The following is a 20,006-nucleotide window of genomic DNA, read 5'->3' as shown; positions in this document are numbered from 1 at the left end:
TTATATATTCAACAGGAGGATGTTTGGATAAGTACCTCTAAAAGACAAAAACCTAACTTTTAAAGTCTCATCTTGTAGTGTTGCTGGTGACACTCACTTAGGGCCAACAAGGGCTTAGATTGTGAGACTTATTGGAAAGTAAATGTGGAGATCCCTTAGAGCCCAGTAACTGAGGAAGTAAATCCTTCTAGACAGTTTGGACAGACAAGCTTCTAGATGAATGGGATAGATCCTGTGCTGGCGGCATCCCCTCAATTTTCTGATACTTGGGTATTTTTAAAATCCTAAATGGAAAAGCAAACAATGCCTCCAAAACTCGAAAATGACTCAGGTTGAACTCCTCTAGGACTATTCTCTTCTCTTTCGTTATATATAGAAGAAGGAAATTGAGAGGAAGGATGTTATTATCACTAACTGAATGTGTGTTATGGTGTAGATGTAGAATGTCCCCACTCTCATGTGCTCAGAAATGGGGCTCCTCCTCAACAACTTGTCTCAACTTGGTCTCCAAACTTATCTCAAACCAAGATGCCTTATCTTTTTCTGTAATATGGCCAGGACACATCACAAGCTACTGTAGCTAATGCCTCTCTTTGGCCAGAACTCAGTTTGTTTGATTTTCAGATCCTCTCTGACCTCATCTCCTTTCTCTAGAGTTCAGACAAATGGGAAGAGCTCTGCTCTGATCAGGCCTTTTTTGCCCTGCACTATCATCCCTCCATTTATTCATTCAAACCTTCCCTTCTGGACCCCTTGCTCCCTCCCTCACCACCCATGACCCGGTCTTCCTCCCAACAGACCACCTCTGCTGAGTCCACTGAGTCCCCAGTCCAAAACCCCTCTACCCTTTGTGAGAGGCTGGCAACACTAATGGCCCTACTGACATCTGTATCTCATTCTCCCTCTCTGATCTCTCTCAACTAAAAGCTTGCCTTGGTTCCTTCTCATCAAACCCTTCACATTATATTAAGGAATTCATTTCACCCCTGGGGTGCTATTCTCATCATTCTCACCACTGCTCTCCTCTCTGATAAGGGACAAGTTTAGATGATGGCCGACCATACAGCTGATGAGGCCCAAACCCAAAATGATCACAAAGATCCTGGGGCAGTTGCTTTTCTTACATAGAACCCTAGATGGAACCATGATCCTGGTCATAGAGATTGGGGAAACCACCAAGACTTTATCAGATACATTCTCACCAGTCTAGACAGGACCTCCATTAAGTCCATCAAATTTGACAAACTCCAAAAGTACCTATCAAGACCCTCAAAAAAGCCTGACCCATTTTATGGCTGAATTTACAGAGACACTACAAGCCCACATTTACTTAGATCCCTCCTTGGCTGAGGGGCAATTTGTTCACATTTCCCAAGTAGTCCCTGACATCAGGGAAAAGTTTGAATATTTGAGGATGGTACTCCAGTCTCTATGGCCAACCTCATGACTACTGCCTTCAGGGTCTATGAAAACCAACAACTTGACAAAGGAGAGGTCTCCAGAAAAGCCTACAATAAATATTCCCTCCAGCTTCTCGCAACACACTCTAGCCAGGCCAATTATCCAAACAAAAGTCCAAATCCCCTGGACCTTGCTTTTGAGGCTACAAAATTGGGGACTGGGCCAAGCAATGCCCAAATCCATGGCTCCCCCCCACCAAACCTTGTCCCCTATGTGGCTTGGAGGCTCACAGGAAGATGAACTTTCCCCACTTGAAAACAGGAGTGAGGACATCCACTCCCATGTCCTGCCTTGCTGACCTAATGGGACTTGTTCTTCCAGCCAGAGTCTGACAGGGCCCATGGCTCTTGCACCTCCAGCCTATCACTACACAGGAGCCCAGGATAACTCTTCTGGTCAAGGATCAGGCTATCTCCTTTCTCTTCACATGGGGGCTACTTATTCCTCTTTGTCAACATTCTTGGGACCTACAGTTAAATCTTCAATATTTGTAGTGAGAGTTGACAGCCTGCCTTTTTCATTCCTACATGACAGCACCCTTAAATTGCTCATTCATTCCTGGTGATTCTCCAGTGCTCCATACCCATCTTGGGATGGGATGTCCTCAAACTCCAGGTAACAGTTATCTCCCAAAATCCTCTTTCACTAAAGGTGGCTGTTCTTCACTGCCTAGCCCATCAAAAAGGATGGAGCCTTAGAGCCCCAAAACAATACTTCTTCCCATGTTCCCAGACCTCAGCCCACAATACTCCCCTGCAAAAACAAAAAACAAAACAAACAAACACTAAACTGTCTATTAAAGTCCACTGTTCCTAACCAGACTTATTACCCTTGGCACTCCTCCATATACAGACAGCCTGAGCTTCTTTGAACTAGTGTACATTTGCCCCATTTTTTCTGGGCTCCATTCCCTCACTCATTCCCTAAAAGATTACTCCAAGTCACTTCAGATGCTTCAAGCTCACCTATAAGCACATATTGTCCTTCTTCTTCTCTAGCCTTTGGACTCATTATTCCCCTCTTTTTTCATCCCCAGCCCACTCAAACCCCTTAAAGGTCCTGCTCAAAACCATTAAAAAGTCCACTGTTCAATCAAAATGGGAGAGAAACTACATGGTCCTTTTACCACCCCTATTCCCTCTGTCCTACTTATTACCTTAAAACCCAAGAATATCAGGCTGTTCTGTGCCTCCTCCCTGCAGGTTTCTTCCAGAAAGCCACCTATTGCTCTCATGGTTCTCTCACAACCTAAATTTACTCACTTTGTCCTTTCCATTGTATCAGAATTAATATCCTTTCCCCCAACCTAAACTTTTCTCCCCAAAATAATCACTGACTTCTAGCTCCAGGACACCTTCATTGAGTTCACACCAATCCAAATCAGCTTCTTCACCTTCTGCCTCTACTTTCTATTAATCCAGCCAGTATGTTACTTATAACAAATAATGATTTTCTTGGGCTGTTAATTCTTCTCTTAGGAGAAATCAGAATAGCCACCACTGTTGGCACTGGGCCAGCCAGACTAGAAGTCTCCAATCATCATTTCTAAGCTCTCTCCAACTGGGTAGCTCAAAGTCTCAAACAAATAAAACTCTCCAACTTTCAAGACCAAATTAATTCCCTGATGACAGTGCCTCCAAAACTAAAAGGTCCTTGCTGGGTTCAGACCTAGCCCCCTACTCAATGGCTGTTCATGCTGACAACCTTAATTTTCAACCAAGAACAAATAAAATTCACTGCTCTGCTGCACATGAATAAAACTACCTCCTGTTGACCTCCCTGCCATCCACCTTGTCTGACTGAAAGTTCCCTTCCCCTCACCATTTCTCTACTCTCTCTAAGCAGGTATCAGAAAATTTCTCTATTAAACTCCTAACCTGCAAGGTCAACTGACTCACTGTCTGTATTTGTGCTCCAAAACCACAGAGTTCTAGACTTGCTCACTACAGAAAAAGGTAGGCTTGGTGCCTTACTGCAGGAGACCTGCTGTTTCTTCACCAACAAGTATGGACTCATATGAGATGGCATCAAAGGGCTACATGGTAAAACCACTGCCCTACAAAATCAGGCTTGTCTGAGACCCTGGCTAGTTGACCACTTTCTAGAACTCCTGGATCATACCCCTTCTTGGACTCATTATTTTAATACTCCTCCTAATCACATTTGTCCCTTGCCTTTCAGATCGTGTCTAGCTTTGTCTGGACACAGATCTCTCAGTTCACTTTTCAAGTAGCCAGTGTCCTGCTTTTCACCAGCCACCCTTTTTGGCTTTACAACATTGGCCCAGCTCAGCATGAAGGAGCTCCAGAAAGATGAAAAATTCACACTTCCATACTTGCCCTCTTACTTTGTTCTTCTTTATCTAATTATCTTTAAAACACGAGAACCGATAGTTTTGACCCCTGTTACCCTCCAGTCACCCGAGTTCCTGGTGTGCCTGTTCCTAGATGCCTGAGCCCCCAAACAATAATGCCACATCCTGTTGCCACCCAACCTACACTGCAGGATGTGCTGTAGCTACCTTGACTGCCCTGTTAGGTCACAGTGCACCTGGCACAACAAAACTTTAGCTGTTGCAATGCCATTAGTTGCCACATAGCCATTTCTATTCAGCTAGTCTCACTTCACTGATTCCCTGCTCCCAACCCCCAAGCCTGTCAATAAAAACCACACTCAATAAACTTGAGGCAAACCTTCTTTGGAGGTATTCCGGGGAAGTCTCACTCCAAATCCCCAAATTCAGGCTAGCTGTGTTCTTTTACTGGGTTGCCAGCTTTTACCTAACAAATGTGAAACTGTAACACTTTCATTTCAAAAAGAGCCCTTCAGTTCCCTGCCTGAAGGCTACCTAGCGAGTCGGTTCCCTAAGATTTATTTCACTGTGCTCAGCCTTTCAGGCACTCAGAGGTCTATGAAGCCATAACTAAGGGGGTTTGACTACTGCTCAAACAGGTGGCAGATCTTGGCATTATTCATGTGCTGCTGGTTTTATGGGCATGAAAAATGCAAGAGTTATTGAGTCAGGGAGCCACCCAGATTTCAGAAGAAGGCTGAGGAGGCCAGGCAGTGTGCTCCTGAGAGGTAAGTGTACAAAGCTGTGAGAGTGAAGCAAAAAGAGCAGTGGAGACTCCAGGAAGTTGGAGAAGCCAGGAAGATCAATTTGGGCACTGAGAAAAGTCACCCTGAGAGAGGCCATGAAGGGTGCAATCAATAACGCTATAGGGGCAAAGCCACCCAAGTCCCTTGGAGCTCACATTTCACAACTTGTCCCAGGTACTGGACATGGAAGTATAGGATTTAACGTTGCCTTGTGGGTTTTCAGTCTTGCCTTTGGCCCATTCCTTTCTATCCTCCTATTTCTCTTTTTTGGAATGGAAATTTTAACCCTGTGCCATTATATTTTGGAAGAGTTTTCTGATTTTACAGGGGCTCACAACTAAAAGTTGCCTTGAGTGTCAGGAGAGTTTAGACTTGGACTTTTCATCAGTGCTAGAACTGTTAAAACTTTTGTGATTCTTAGAGAAGGACTGAATGCATTTTGCATAAAAAGATGCACATGGATCTATGGCGGGCCAGGGGCAGAAAATTTTGGTTTCTATCTAGAATGATTCCCCAAACTCTCATGAACTCAGAGGCAGGTCTTTTGGAAGGCGATTTGATCATGGGGGTTATGGTCATCAGTGGATTCATCCACTAATGACAGCAGCTGAGTGTGCTGTTAGGAAATGGGGCCTGGTTGAGGTGAGTCATGGGAGACGTGATCTGGAAGGGTACATCTTCCTCCCAAGTTCTTTCTTTTGCTCTCTGCTTCTTGGCTGCTATGACATGGGCAGATCTTCCTCCACACCAGCCTTTCTATCATGGTCTTTATGCCTTGGAGATGGCGGACTACAGAATGAATCCTCTAAAAATTGTGAGCCAAAATAAATCTCGTCTTCATTAAGTTGTGGATATTGAGTATTGTGTCTCAGCAATCAGAAACTGACTAAAGCAAACATATTTACCTTTAGAATATTTGTAATTTATGCAAATCCCTAGAGACATGTAGACTGGCAGATAACTCTGGGGAAGCCTGAAAGTATCTGAGAAATATGCAAAAAGCCCCCCACAAGATTATTCAGTTACATATAGAAATTACTTTTTTCCTGAAGAGTCCAAAATCAATTATTTGAAGTTTTTATCTTGCCCATTTTATCTCCTCTTCAAAATTCTTACTGTGTCATGCTGTGTATAGTAGTAAACTGTGATCAGAAATCATCTGACCCTCTGTTCAGCATGGGCGAAAGTGACCATAGACACCTCCCTGGGTGCACACAGATTTCCTCTGAGTGGACAGGGATTGGAAAAATCCCAGTATGTAAATTAGGACTTGGTTTATGAGCTTAGAGTGCAGCTCCCCCCACTTACCTCTATTGAACTGAGCACTTCTAAGTCAGAACCATCTCCTTGTAGAAAGCACTTCAGTTTGGGCTTCCAGGTAGAAAAGAGGTGGTATCTCTTCTCCCAACAGCATGTGGCAAGTCTTTTCAGAGGTCATTTATGTCTTTTAGTACAATTGTAAGAGTTTAAGAAACCCAAAACATGAGAATAGGTTTTCAGGGTATGGGAGAGGGCAAGTGTTTAATCCTTTTTTGTTGTTGTTGTTTGAAGTAGCAAAATAAAGGGAAACCAAATTCTTGCAGAGAAATTCTCTGTGGGAAATGAAGGTCAAGTGGGAAAGAGGGAAATTTATGATTAACTACTCTTGAGACAAAGCAAATTGAATTTCTCCAGGGAGATTTGCCTAACCCTTAATGTGTTGCAATTTGAGAAGCCCACTTATGAATCTCTGGATTATTATTTTATCCCTACAACCCACATCCCTCCTCAACCAGAAAGCAGAATATTCTGTGACAGCAACCCAGAAATGAAAAGCAGGTATGTTTGGTATGGAAGATACGCAACAAGTTCTCTTTGGAGTTTGAAATTTTAGGAAGGGAGCAAAAAGGAGAATTGATAGAGTTTTTTTGTTACTGTTCATGAATATTAGGAACTCAGCACTGGAGAGGCCTTTGTAAGCCACTAGTCTATGCATTCTTATTTTCCAGATAAGAGAAGGGGATCCAATCCTTTTTGGAAGAATGATACATAGGGCGGGGATCCTATGAGGTTTAGTGGAGATGAGGTTCATGTTAGAATCCAGGTCTTTAAATTCCACTTTGTTGATTCACTTCCTAAATGATTTATGGAGAAGCTAATTTTGTTATTGTTGTTGTCATAACAACAAATCATGCTGTTATTTCCAGCAATTCGGATGGTTATTCTGGGCAAAGATTTAGTAGAATGGTACAGGTGGGTCCTCTGCAGCTCAAAGACCTACCCACTGATTCAGTCTCCTCTCTGCTTTGTGCCACAGGGCTGTCTTCAGTGTCACAGCAATTGGATGTGAGTCAACAGCTATTTGAGTCGCCATTTTTGGATCAGATGGAAGTAGGCATTACAAGAACCATCTATTTTAGATATAAAAAATGCCAGTGAATTTTATTCTGGTGATACCAGTCCCAGGAAAGAAGGAAGTAGGTATAATCATCCTTCACTCTTTTACTCTTAGGAGAGGCATTGTACAGAGAGGAGGGTTTCAGTGTTCCCAGGGCTCTAGAGCTGGAACGAAGATGGAGCTCCTGATGAGTCATGCTCTAGAGTTTGTGACCTGTAGGACTCAGAAATGTTGATTTACCTCCTTAAGGTTTTAGTCTTCCATTAAGTTAAAGTACTCAGTGGGCATGGCACTGCCTCCCTCCCGGGTAAACCTGCCTGTTTTCTTCTTTGTTTCACCTTGTAGAGCCCTGGAATGGATGATTTTAATTCAGTTCTTTTTTTTTTGGTACAGGGGATCAAACTTGGGTCCCTGTGCTTGCGCAGCAGGTGGTGAAACCACTGAGCTAAATCCCTGGCCCCCTAATTTAGTTCTTTTGACATCAGGAAGAAACTTGGTTATTTATGGGATCCCTTGGTTCATCAGTCCTTGCTTCTGCTTTCCTCTAGACATTGACTTAGGTTAAGATGTGGGTCTAGGCTCGGGAGGTCATTCAATCTTCTGTTTGGGGAGATTAAAGCAGAGGCACAAAAGAAATCCTAGTGGCTCATTTGTAAAAAAGTCCTATGTTTTATTCACTCATCTGGGGTCTGAGGGTCCTGGAGGCTGAAATAACTACCCTTTTAAAATAAATTTGCAGATTCGCTCACTCCTGTCTCAGAAAAAGAATCTTTAGGTTGCATCAGTAAAAGAGACATGTGAAAGATTTATTAGAGGCAGATACAGGATGCATTCAAGAGCGGAATACGGAAGCTCAGAAAAATGAGGCAGTTACATGCTAAAGCAGGGCACGTTCAAGTTCAAAGGCTGTCTTCAAGATGGGTGATCTAGGATATATATCCTCATTGTCTGCTAGTTTACAGTGCAAGCCATCTCCATGGGTTTGAAGTGGATATATGCTGTTTGTACTTAAGACATTGCTGTCTCACCTGCAGCTGCTTTCTGAGCTGGAGGAAAGGGCAGTTTGCAGGTGAAAAGGGTCCAGTGGATTTACAGATTATTGGAAATGGCCTTTAGGAATGTAACACTATTCTTTGTAAGGATGGAAGGAGGGGGTCTCATGTGAGGGTGGCCTTCAGAAGCAGGAAAACAAAGCCTGTCTTGAAGCTCCAGTTTTTCTTAGAAGTACAATTTTTAAATCTCGATTTCCTAGTCTCCTTTCTACCTTGTTTTATTTCTTCTATCTTACCTCAGTTTGAAGGTGCTCCTCCTCAATTTCATTGTTGGAAGGTTGGTCCCCATTACGGCAGTATTAAGAGCTGGGACTTTTGGAAGATGATTGGATCATGACAGCTCTGCCCTAATGAAAAGATTAATCTGTTTATTGATTAATGGTTTATGACGGGAATAGCTTGGTTATAAAATCAAGTTCTCTCTAGAACACTTTGTCTTTCCGTGGTGCTCTTGGCCACGTTATGTTGCACCATGAAGACCCTCACCAGATACTGAATAGATGCCAGAGCCATGATATTAGACTTCCTGTCTTCCACAACTGTGAGCTCAATTAATATAAATTATTTATAAAGTATTCAGCCTCGAGTATTTTGTTACGGCAACAGAAAACAAGCTAAGACAGAAGGGTTCTACCTAAGAGCACGTTTGGGCCCAAAGCTTTTGGCAATAAATGAAAGAGTTTCTGTGAAATGGCTCCTTTGCACATGTTCTTGGTCAGTCTTCCCTCAGCAAATGGATTAGGTATTTCAGATTTTGAATCTTGATTCTCCTTCTTGGTCTCTCTTTATCCAAGTCACAAAAGTAGTTTTACATGTGTTCAGACAATGAAAAAACAAATGACTTATACATTTGATGACCTTGGCAACTGAGAGCACTTTAGGAAGGTACCGGTTTGATTCTTCTTTCCAGAGACTGAGTCTACATCTGAGAAGAAAGAGTAACTGTTTTTTAACAGCAGCATGTGCTTCTAAGTAAGTAAGTAAGTAAGTAAGTAAGTGAAGTCCTTTCAAAACTGTCCCATGGTTTGATTTGAATGGGATTCAAGTTGCTGTCACCCAAGAGGAGACAGACACTTCCTGCCTTGCTTCCCTAATGTGTCTGGCTCCTTTCCTGTGTTCAAGACAAGCAAAGAATACCCATGTTGTTTCTCGAATTTGACCAGCAGATGGCATAATTGGAAAACCTATTTGTTCCAGAGTAAGAGAAACAAAGGAGTTTCTGTTTTCCACATTGCAGTCAAAGATCCAAAAGCATAACTGGAAGCAAACCAAACATTGTAAAAGACCATAATTCATATTCCAAAGATTCCTGCAGTCCTCGGGGGTATTTCTTGGGGAGGACTTGGGGAAAACAAGCAAAAGAAATCTCATATGTGCACTCTGGGAATTTTAGAGGCAATTTCTCATGTTCTTTTAGAGAAATGAACAAAAACAAAGATCTTTTATGATTTTATAAACAACAAGCTAAAGTAGGGGTTGGGAGAAGGATTTTTCATTTCCTTTCTAGAAAGAATCAACTTTTCGATTATAGTTTTATGAACTTTCTTGGTGCCCTGAAGGAATAGAAACTCCCTAACTTCTACAATCAGCCCATTTGGCACTTATTCTCATGGAATTTAAGGATTGGTAAAGATTTTTGAGAACATTTGGTTCAAACTTTTACCCAGCACAAATGCTGATCACATCATCTCCCTGACTGCTGTAGAAACACATCTGCCTGCAAACCCCACTAAGGCCAGCGCTCATTCACACACCTTTCATGCCTGCCTGAGCCCCACATGTGAGCTGGTGAGTCTAGCTGGGTTGCTACCATGACTGCTACTCCTAATAGAACTTCTTGGGTACTTTACACATTCACGTCTGTTGATTGAATATTCTTTCATTTTATATGTACTATGTTTGATGTGGCGAGCAATCAGCAAATTACGTGCCCTACCTTACTGAATTCTACAACCAGCACTTCAGACAGGTGTTGATATTATCCCCCGTATGCAGAGGAGGAAATTGATGCTCAGAAAGATGAGATAGCTTGCCCCCAGGAAGCCCTTCCCATGAGGAGCGCTGGTTGTAAGGGTGGAGGGACTTGCTGTGAACCAAGCTTATCTGATCCAGAGTTCATACCTTATGTTCTTATTGTGTCTCCTGAATGTGTGTGTGGATGGCCCAGTGAATGTTCAGTCCTCTTACTGCTACCTGAGCATCTTTATTTGAAGCTTGCCAGACATATTTGCTTCAAGGACACCACAATGTCTCTTGTGCTGTTCAGCTCCTCCACGCTCTTCCAAGCTCTGGTCTTTCTCCTACATGACATCCCTTCCGATATTTAAGTGTGATGATCGTGCCCTGCTGCTACTTCTCTATGTATTTTTAACTAGCCTAACCTAACTCATTTTTAAACTGCTGTCTAACAGATACAGCTTTCACCCAGCTGTTACGTGACCCTACATAAATCATTTAACTCCTTTGGGATTCCGTTTGCTTATTTGTAGTCCACACTGGCCCTTTTGCAACCTTCTGAGGCTTGGAATTACTCACTGGACATCTGCCTTCCCCATCAGACTCTGCAAGGGGCAGACCTATTCTGTTCACTCTTGACTCTTCAGAGCCTTGCCCCGTTCCCAGGATCATGCAGCTGCTTAATTGATAAAATAATGACTGTACGAAATGGGAATAATTATACCATTTCTGCCTCCTACACAGAATTATTATGAGAAACAAATAAGGGAATACTTGCAAAAGTACTCTGTCATGTTAAAAAAAAATAATCCTGTTACCATTACAAAGAGATGTTTATTAGTTGTGCAATTTTTCTTGTTCCTAATTCTGGCACCTTTTCCACTGTTCTGTCTCCTTATTTCCCTAACACGTGTGCACTCTGATGCTGTTGCTTTTACCATAGCATGCAATTAATTTGTTGGGTTTCTACCTGTATTTGTTAGACAAACAATCCATGTGTTTGTTTGTTTATTTGTTTGTTGTTGTGTTCTGGAAAAACTTATGGGTAGGATAGGCTGCAGGGCCTGTTACAAATACAGGGGGATGTGGACATGTTTTAATCTGCCCCTACTGATAGAAGAAACAAAAGAAAGCACAGTTTAAAGTGACCCAAGTACACCAGGAAACATGTTCTCCTGGCTGAAAGTAATTAATCCCAGGTTAGTGCATTTTAGGCTGAATGGAGCCTGAAAAGTAAAGGCCTTATGACAAATTGATACTGATACTGATGACAAATTGATGATGATGATGTGTATTTTTTTCTTTAAAAGATCAGAAATCGGGCTGGGGATTTAGCTCAGTGGTGCTGCTGCCTGCCTCGCAAGCGCAAGGTCCTGAGTTCAATCCCCAGCACCAAAAAGAAAAAAAAAAAAAAGACCAGAAATCTTTTAAAGTAGATTAAATTCTCTCCTACTTTCTAATAATTCCTACAAATATATCCTGTAAAATTTTATCTTATTAGATTCTCCACAAAAGACTTGTGTGTCATGTGTCCCTCTGGGAGACAGATAATATAAAGTAAAAATAAAAACTTTGTCTAACTCATTATTAAATTCTAATCCCTTTTTTTCTAGACATTCTTCTTCCTTCGCAGATATATGGTATTTGCAAGTGTCCAAAAAATATGGAAGAGGCTACAAAGTCTCTTTCTTCCTCTAATTTGAATTTGAGATGCAAATAATATATCCTACCTCAGAATGTTACATTAATTCATAGGAGTCTATATCAAGTCCTGACCCTGTGTCAGGGTTTTCTAGTGCTTCAATCATGAACAACACATTTCATGGAGTTCTTTCCTGGTCATAGACTCTACCCGCCAAGTTTGGCTGACATAATCAAGGCAGCTACCCTTCAGGGAAAGCCAGCTGAGCTGAGGGAAGTGTTCCTTCCATCCCAGATTTTCAGCTTCAGTCACTTTTGAGAGGGTGGGGCTGGTGATCCGACCACCCCAGCTCGAAGTCCTAGGGATTCTACTCCATCCAACACTTGTGCCATTTTTTAACTAATTCACTGAGCTCAGAGTCATAGCAATGGAAAAATTGAGCTCCAACTCCTGTTTGCCCAATCTTTACTGTAGAAATATCTATTGTCTGACACACCTTCTCCCTTGAGGGGTCCTGCCAGGCAGGATCTTGGCATCTTTTTATCCACCTTTGAGGAGGAAGAGATTGCTGAAACAGCATGATTCTGAAGATTAAATCTACTCAGGGGAAGCTCTCAGTATTTCTGGTTTTAATCCCTCTCTTTGTGTGGCTGTCTTAGGGCTGCAGACTCCCTCTGTTTGGGTACCAGAGCCTGGTGCAGCCCACTGGCTGAAAGAAAGCATTCTGCTTTATTGGGCATTTTCTCTTTGCTGGGCTCTGGTCTCCTGCTCCTAAGATACAGTCAGGGGCACTATTCTAGAATCACTGAAGAGTCAGCCACACTTATTGCTCCTCTTAAAAGAGAAGTGTTCACCAATGGCTTTAATCCTTAGTCCCTTAATATGGTCAGCCTGACCACTGTAACTCATGATGATCAATAATAATCACTGTCAAATAGCTGAGCCGATATATGTCTTATCCTTTACACTAGAGGACAGGGATGTATAGTTGTACCCATGGAGAAGGCTCAGAGTCTTATGATATGGTAAATAACAGGGGTTTAGTACATGGAGTAAGACTTCCAACCTCTGCTATCCAATACTTAGTAATCTTGGGTAAGTTACTATATGGTCCTTTATAATGAATAAAAATTAAACATACATATAAGGAATATATATATAATATATATAATAATATATATAATTATATATATATTAGGGAATTGTGAAGTTTATAGGTGCTCCTCAACTTAAAATGGGGTTATGTCTTGGTAAACTCATTGTAAGATAAAAATATCTTAAGTCAAAAATGCATTTAATACATCTAAGCTGTCCAACATCATAACTTAGCTTGGTCTATCTTAAGTGTATTGAGAACATTTATATTGGCTTACAAGCTAAGCAAGATCATCTAACGTAAAGCCTATCTTATAATAAGGTATGGACTATCTCATGTAATTTATTTAATTTTATATTGAAAATGAAAACTAGAATAGTTGTATGGGTAAGCTTTTGAACCATTATCAAGTTTGAAAATTGTAAGCCATATAATGGTAAGTTGTGGGCCATCTGTTCCAAATACATAGTGCCTAGCACAAAATAAGTTCTCAATAAAAATAATAAAAGAGAAGAGGCAGAGACTCCTGTCTTCTGGCACCTTGAGCTCGAGTGCCTGGGAGTTCCCTTGACTCCCAGGAAACAAGTTTATTGTCAAAAACATCAAGTGTCATCTTCCCATGAGATCAGGGCATCTCAGCAGTGGTGGTACTGATTTTTTGAGTGGATAATTCTTTGTTCTGGGTAGCTGTCCTGTTTAGAGTCCTGTTTATATATCTAGGAGTAGAACTGCTGGAACATATGATAAGCTAAGAGTTACATTTTGAATAACCACTGGACGGCTTTCTGCAGTGCTGAAATGTTCTGATGAGGAACATTCACCAGCACTTGCTGTTTTCTGATTTGTTTCATTTTGCTGTTGTCATTGTTATTTTCAATTGTAGCCAGTCTTGTGGGTTTGAAGTAGTACCTCATTTTGGTTTTGAGTTGCATTTCCTTAACACCTAATTATGCTGAGCATCTTTTCATGTACTTTTCTTGGACATTTGTTTGCTTTGTTCAGAGTGATGTCTACTTAGATCTTTTATTTAAGAATTGGGTTATTTATGTTGACTTGAAAACTCTTTTAGAAATATATTCTGGATATGTTTATTTGATTTACGAAGAGTTTCTGTCTGTTCGTTGTCTTTTCACTTTCTTGATAGTGACTTTTGATACCTGAAAGTTTTTAATTTAGATGAATTTCACCTCATCAGTTTTTCTTTGTTTTTTTGGTTAATATTAAATAGATAATTGCCTAGTGCAAGGTCCTAAGGATTTACATTTATGTTTCCTTTTAAGAATTTTCTAGGTTTAGCTTTTTTTAAAATTTTAAACATTAGATTTATTTGGAGAAAACAAACCAAAAACCCCACAACCCAAAGGACGGGATTTTACATCCCAGGATATCTCCCAGGTAGTTAAGTCTACAGATTACAAATCATTTTCATAGAAGATATTTTTTGTACAAATTTTACGTGGATTCAGGAGTGGGACATAAACCAAATCCATTTCTGTTTAGTGGGGGCAAGGAAGGGGAGGGGGGCAAAATAGCTTTTTTTTGATGCAACTATTTGGAAGGAGAGCAGACAGGTGGGAAAACTGTACATTTTCATTATCTACAACCAATGGTTTAAAAAGCAAACCCATTCAACTCAGGGTATGTCTAAAAGCCCACTTCCTAGCTATTAGCCAACCCCATCAATTAAGGGGAATTCTCTGGGTATACCTTTAGTCCACGGGATAAATGGCTCATTATGCCCACTGCTGCAGCTCTCATACAGCCACCCCGTGCAGACCAGAGAGGCTCTAACCTAGGATCAGTGGGAGAAGGACTTGTAAATAGAGAGACCAAGCTATACCTGTGGGCAGCACCAGTGCTGCCTACAGTGGGAACAGATCCCATCTACCAAGCTGACCCCTGACAAAAGTACATATAAAAGTAAGCTATTGTGTTGAAAGAGTAACCAGGACATTGTTAAATAGACCTTTCATCATTTTTTCTCTCAAGGGAAGCTAAAAATCATACTTCCTCTCCCAAGCAAAAAAACCACATTGGTCTAGGCCACATTATAAACCCAAGCAAACATTGGTGTGGGATTTCACTGGAAACTTGTAAAAAACAGAAACAAAAAACCCCATACCCCACAATCAAGGTCATAAGAAAAGCTTCCAAAGTGCCTGTCCCTAACCCATACTTATTCATCACCAAAGATCAACCTAGAGTTTTCTTATCAAAAGAAGGGGTCAGAGCAGCAGAAGCAGGCATGGATGGAGGGGAGGAATGAGAATCAAGACCTCGAAGAGCTGACTTGTTTGAGAAAAGCATTGATTCATCATGTCACAGCATCCAGTGGCTGACATATGAAATGCCTGAGAGGTCACGTCTGTGACTTATCTAGAGACTAGTCTTTGGGAGGTGAGAGTCGTATGAAGAACAGGAGAGATGGCTAAGACTGGCATTATTGTTATTATTTTTTGTTTTTTTGAGACAGGGTCTCACTGTGTAGCCCAAACTGGCCTCAAAATTTGCTATGTAGTCCAGGCTGGCCTCAAACTCATGGAGATCCTGCTGCCTCTGCCTCCCAAGTGCTGGGATTACAGGTGTGTGCCACCACACCCGGCCCTAAGAGTCTGAATTTGTTAAAGCTTCAAGGTTTTAAAAAAAGTGACTGTGTTTCAACTTTCAGAAAGGGTAAGAGAAAGGGCAAAACCAGGACACAAGACTGGGAATTCCTGTGGCCCCTAAGTGCTTCCTGCTACAGGGAATAACCATTCATGTGTTTACTGGAGGTCACATCACTTCCTCCTACCGGTGCAAAATAATCCATCACCTCCCCAAAGCTTCTTATTTTGGTCCCAACAAGTTCTATTCTTTAGTGGCCTGTAGACACACTCCCAACTACCCCCCTGGGTGGTAAAAAATAAAGGAATTTCCCCTAGGCTGGCCCCAACAATCAGAATTAAAATAAGAGGCAGGGCTGGCAGCCTCCTGGAGATAAACAATTTTAGAAACTAAATCTACCTTTCCAAGGATGGAAAATTTATTCAGATAATGCTTGAGAATTCATATATGCCACAATAGGATAAGAAAAGAAGGGTAGAAATCTCACTGTTCCTCATCCCTCCCCTACTGCCCAACCACTCCAGACATTGTATCACTGTCATTCCATTTCTGCTAAATGGAGGCCCCTAGGCACGAATCACACAGGCAACTGCATGGTATCCTAAGAACACACCACAACTTTCCCATTAAAAAGCTGTAGTTTCGTCTCTCTGGCTATACTGGCGATTCTCCGGTTACTTCAATACTTTAAAGCCTGCAGCAGCATGCAAAAGAATTTCATTTTTTTAAAAAAAGTTAAAAAGGTCTCCAGGAGATGGTGAGTTTTATTTTGCCTTGTCTGGATAGAGGTTTGATTTGCTCTCGAATGTTCCAGGGTGGAGAAAGACTAGGAGAAAGCACAGGATGTCAAGGTCTACTCAGCATAGTCTGCTCCTTCAGCTTTATCTTCACCATCCATGGAGAGAGCAGCATATTTGCTTGCAGAACTGAACCTGGAAGACGGATTTTCCTCAGGTTTCCTAGGCTCAGGTGCAGATCTACAGTCTTGATCCTTTTTGCCATCTTTCCTACCTGACTGCTTCCAGTGCTCTTTGTTCCCTCCATCTCCTGGACCATGGCTGGAGTTCCCAGTTTGGCCTTTTTGGACACTTATCCCAATCTATTTTATTTTCATCTTTCCTTGCCTGTTTTTCCTCAGAAGGCTGAGCTGGAGCTACTTTCTCCCCACTTGTAGGGGATTGCTGCTCTGTGTCTGAGCTCTGAGATGGAGCAGGAGGGTTAGAACTTTGCTTCACCCATGCATTCTCCTTTCGTGGAAGGTCTGGCATTACCTTTAGAGGCTGATCAGGTTTGGGAGGCTTAGAAGTTGGAGAGTGACAGTCTTCCTCTTTACTGAGTGTTTCATTTTCTAGACACTTCTCACTCTCTCTCCTTTGGGCATTTCTGCCAGATGGGGCTGAGGTCCCAGTCTGTGATGATTCACTTCCTGTCTTTGACCTTTCCTGTTCTGAGCTTCTTCACTTTGCCAGCTTGGGTGTCTCTCCAGAGGTGGTCGATCTAGTTTTGGCTCATCCAGCTCCTGCTCCTTCTGTAGCCATTCCTCTACTTCTCTTCCTCTAGAGCCATGTCAACAGGCTTCGCCCCTCCAAAGATAGAAGCCACTCGACTGGACTGGGAGGGGCTAGCGGAGGAATCATCTTCCTTAGGGGTACTCCGAGGCTTTCGGTTCAGTTTGGGTCTTTGGGGGGGGACCTCTGTCATGGCGCCTGTAATCCTCCAGGGAGTAATCATCTCTGGGTCGGTCATCCCATCTGTCATAACGGTCTTCATAGCAGTCTCCTCCTCCTCTGTAGTCATCATCTCTACAGTACCCACGACCAAAGGCTCGTCTGCCACTGCCTATTCTGGAATCATAGGCTCTATCACAGTCGCTGCTGCCTCGGTCATCATAGCGATCCCGGCCCCCATATAGATCCGTATCCCAGCGTGGGCCATCCTGATATCCATCCCGATATTGGTCTGAATCGTAACGATCTTGATACTTGTCTCCAAAGCTGTCATCACCTCTTCTAGGCTGGTAGTCATCAAAGCTGTCTGTGTCTGTTTTGTTAGAATCTCAATTTCTATCTCGCCCAAAAGAACGATCATCTCTGTCTTTATTCTATGCTTGATCAGCAACATCCACTCCAAGTCTCCTGTTACCTAGAGACTCTTCATTGAGACTGAGGGCACTGAGCAGGGAATCCAGGCCTGCAAACTCAGCATAACCAAAACCTTTCAACCTCTCTGGATTGCTAGGTTCACGTGGCAAATGCACTGCACTGATATTTAATCCTCTAAAGAATTCCTTAATAGAGTCTTCCGTTATATCATAGGGCAGGTTCCTTAGGAAAGCAGTGTAGGGTGGAGATTTGGGAAGACGGCTCTGGTCGATATTGGGTTTCCGAGCAGCGCATGGAGAAGTGGGAAGGAGGGATCGGTCAATCGGAGGTGCCCTTTACATGTGGTCGTCATTACTGAGCCAAGTGGTTGAAACATCTCCTTCCAGGTCATCTGTTTCAGCAGCCCAGCTGACTGGATTGGGGACATAGGTGGTTCCTCCACCAGTCCCTTCATCCTCAGCCAGAAGATCTGTAGGGAGATAGACTTCCCCTTCTTATTCTTCTTTTTTACTGAGGCCACCATGTTGGGAGAGGGAGAGAGAATGCAAAGGTATAGGTTTGGCTTTTAGGGTCCATTCTATTTCATGAAATGAAGACTGCCCATTTGTGGGATCAAAGGCCAGTTCTGAGTATGCAACCTTCCTAGACTATTTATTCTTTTGCAGCAACAGTGAGGGTCTTTTAACTCTTCCATATGGTGTGAGGTAAAGGTCAAATTTTATTGTTTTGCATACAGAATGTCCCCTTGACTTGTACTTTTGTGTTGGGAAATGCTTACCAAAGTCTTGGCAGTCATACAATTTTCCATGGTTCAGATGCCAACTGGTATGGCATGGATTCTCATTCTGACAAACTCAAAGGAACTATTCAATTATCATGATGGCTTTTCTGTATAGAATTCTGAGTCTTCAGATTATGTGTAAGTGACTGGGGTCATTGGCTAGGATGGTCACATCTTGCAGGCAGATGGAGAGTTTGGCAGTAATTACAGTTGGGTAATGAAATTTGGCTTGTGGGAATCTTGCAACTTTGAGTCCTGGGACTGAAGATGGAGGATGTGATGACAGGGTCACTTCATGGCCCCATTTCAGAGGACAACCACTTTTCCTCTGGGAAGGAAGTCTCTCTTCTTTTCTGAATGCCATGGGCACTTATATATAAGACATATCAGACCCCCAAATGTTAGAAAAACATCTATTTTCCACAAAAAAGCTACAGAGATTACAATGAGTGACATCAAGACTTTTTATTCTTACACAGCAATAGGTAAGTTCCTTTATATTTTTCCACTCTCATTGAAAAGCCAGGCTATTGAGAGCTTGGTGGGAGTGCTTCATTTTTAGAACTCTCTCTCCACTTTTAGATTTGATTAATATTAAGTATTCAAGGATCTAATTAGCATTGGTACTTGTTGCAAAACCCCTCTAAGGTTCTTTGAAAAAAAACTGTCACTGAAGAATAGTTCAAATATGAGGTCGCATTGACCCTGGGGTTCAACCCAAAAGGCCCTACACAGACAGATCTTTGAATTAGTTAAGGGGTTATTTGTTTCTCTGGGTTGCTGTGTTTCACATATAACAAATGTGGATTGTCCTGGCCCATGTCAAGAGTCTAGTGTGGAATGTGGTGCCACCCCTCAGGGTGATAGGATTAGGTTTTCATGAAGTGAAGACTGCCTATTTGTGAGCCCACTGCTAGTTCTAAGGATCTAATCTTCCTACAGAAGGGACTGCTTGTTCCCTTGGCACGAAGAACACCCATGCTGTGTTTGTGTGGCACCATAGGCCAGCTAGCAGCTCTGAAGGGACTTCAGCTTTCCATGGTCACACAGAGTCCAAGGCTCTGACTGCCTGTGCTTTTGACCATTCTGTGACTAAATCAGCTTTAAATACTGCATAGAAAGGAATTTTTTTTTCTAACATAAACCAAAGGAAACCTCTGTCACTCTAAGCACTTGACCCTCTGGCTGTGAAACTTTTTTCTACTCCATTTACCCTGCTCACTTATTTGTTTATTGCAAATAGTTTAAGGATAATAAACATTTGAGTGGAATTTATTCTGAACGGAGTTTTGAATTCCCACTAGGAAATAAAGAATTATAGCTTCAATCAAATGGTGCTGTGGAATAAATATTCATTTTCTTTACTCAAGGCAGTGTAAGACGGTATGTCCTGGCATGAATGGAGGGGCTGGCTCAGGCCATCTAATGCTTACAGTGGTAGGGACAATAGTTTTACTTCCTTCAGCTGAGTACCACATAATAAGAAATCAGGTTAAGATGCATATATATTTTGTACCCCTACAGGAGGGTCTAAAAAACATGCTGTGAACATGTAGCACATTATTTTGGAAATGAAATTCTTATATTCTATCTAAAGTAGCCATAAACTATTACTGTTGCTGAAGTAGAGGGAATCTTCATTGTACTTACCAGCGTCTTTCCCCTAGAAATAATTGCAGTACCTAAAGCTCCTTTCTAGCCTGTCTGAGAAATAAACCTGCAGATCTATTCTTTGCTGCTCATATTCAATCTTTGTATTTGCTATTTTTCTCTCATTGCTGAGAGAAAGTACCCAGGGTTAACCTAAAGATAAAGGGGGGAAAGGTATATTTGGCT

At 42.0% G+C, this 20,006-nt stretch overlaps 1 long non-coding RNA gene and 1 pseudogene across 1 annotated transcript in view; one reads left to right on the top strand and one right to left on the bottom strand.

Annotated features, from left to right (window-relative positions):
- The first annotated feature begins 6,234 nt into the window (after positions 1-6,234).
- LOC110346818 (uncharacterized) overlaps positions 6,235-20,006 on the top strand; it is a 55,398-nt gene continuing 41,626 nt past the window's right edge. Inside the window, exons 1-3 of the long non-coding RNA XR_015450292.1 lie at positions 6,235-6,378; positions 6,857-6,930; positions 8,900-9,777. This is a non-coding gene — a long non-coding RNA (uncharacterized LOC110346818). The remainder of the gene's footprint in view (positions 6,379-6,856; positions 6,931-8,899; positions 9,778-20,006) is intronic.
- LOC101723715 (eukaryotic translation initiation factor 4B pseudogene) lies at positions 15,958-17,983 on the bottom strand (annotated as a pseudogene).

Source organism: Heterocephalus glaber, unplaced genomic scaffold (assembly GCF_053883595.1).
Source record: "Heterocephalus glaber isolate CG9 unplaced genomic scaffold, H.glaber_assembly_v1.0 deba00000937, whole genome shotgun sequence".
Taxonomy (NCBI): Eukaryota; Metazoa; Chordata; class Mammalia; order Rodentia; family Bathyergidae; genus Heterocephalus; species Heterocephalus glaber.
Note: the sequence above shows the minus strand (reverse complement) of the source record. Positions and strands in the feature narration are given on the sequence as shown.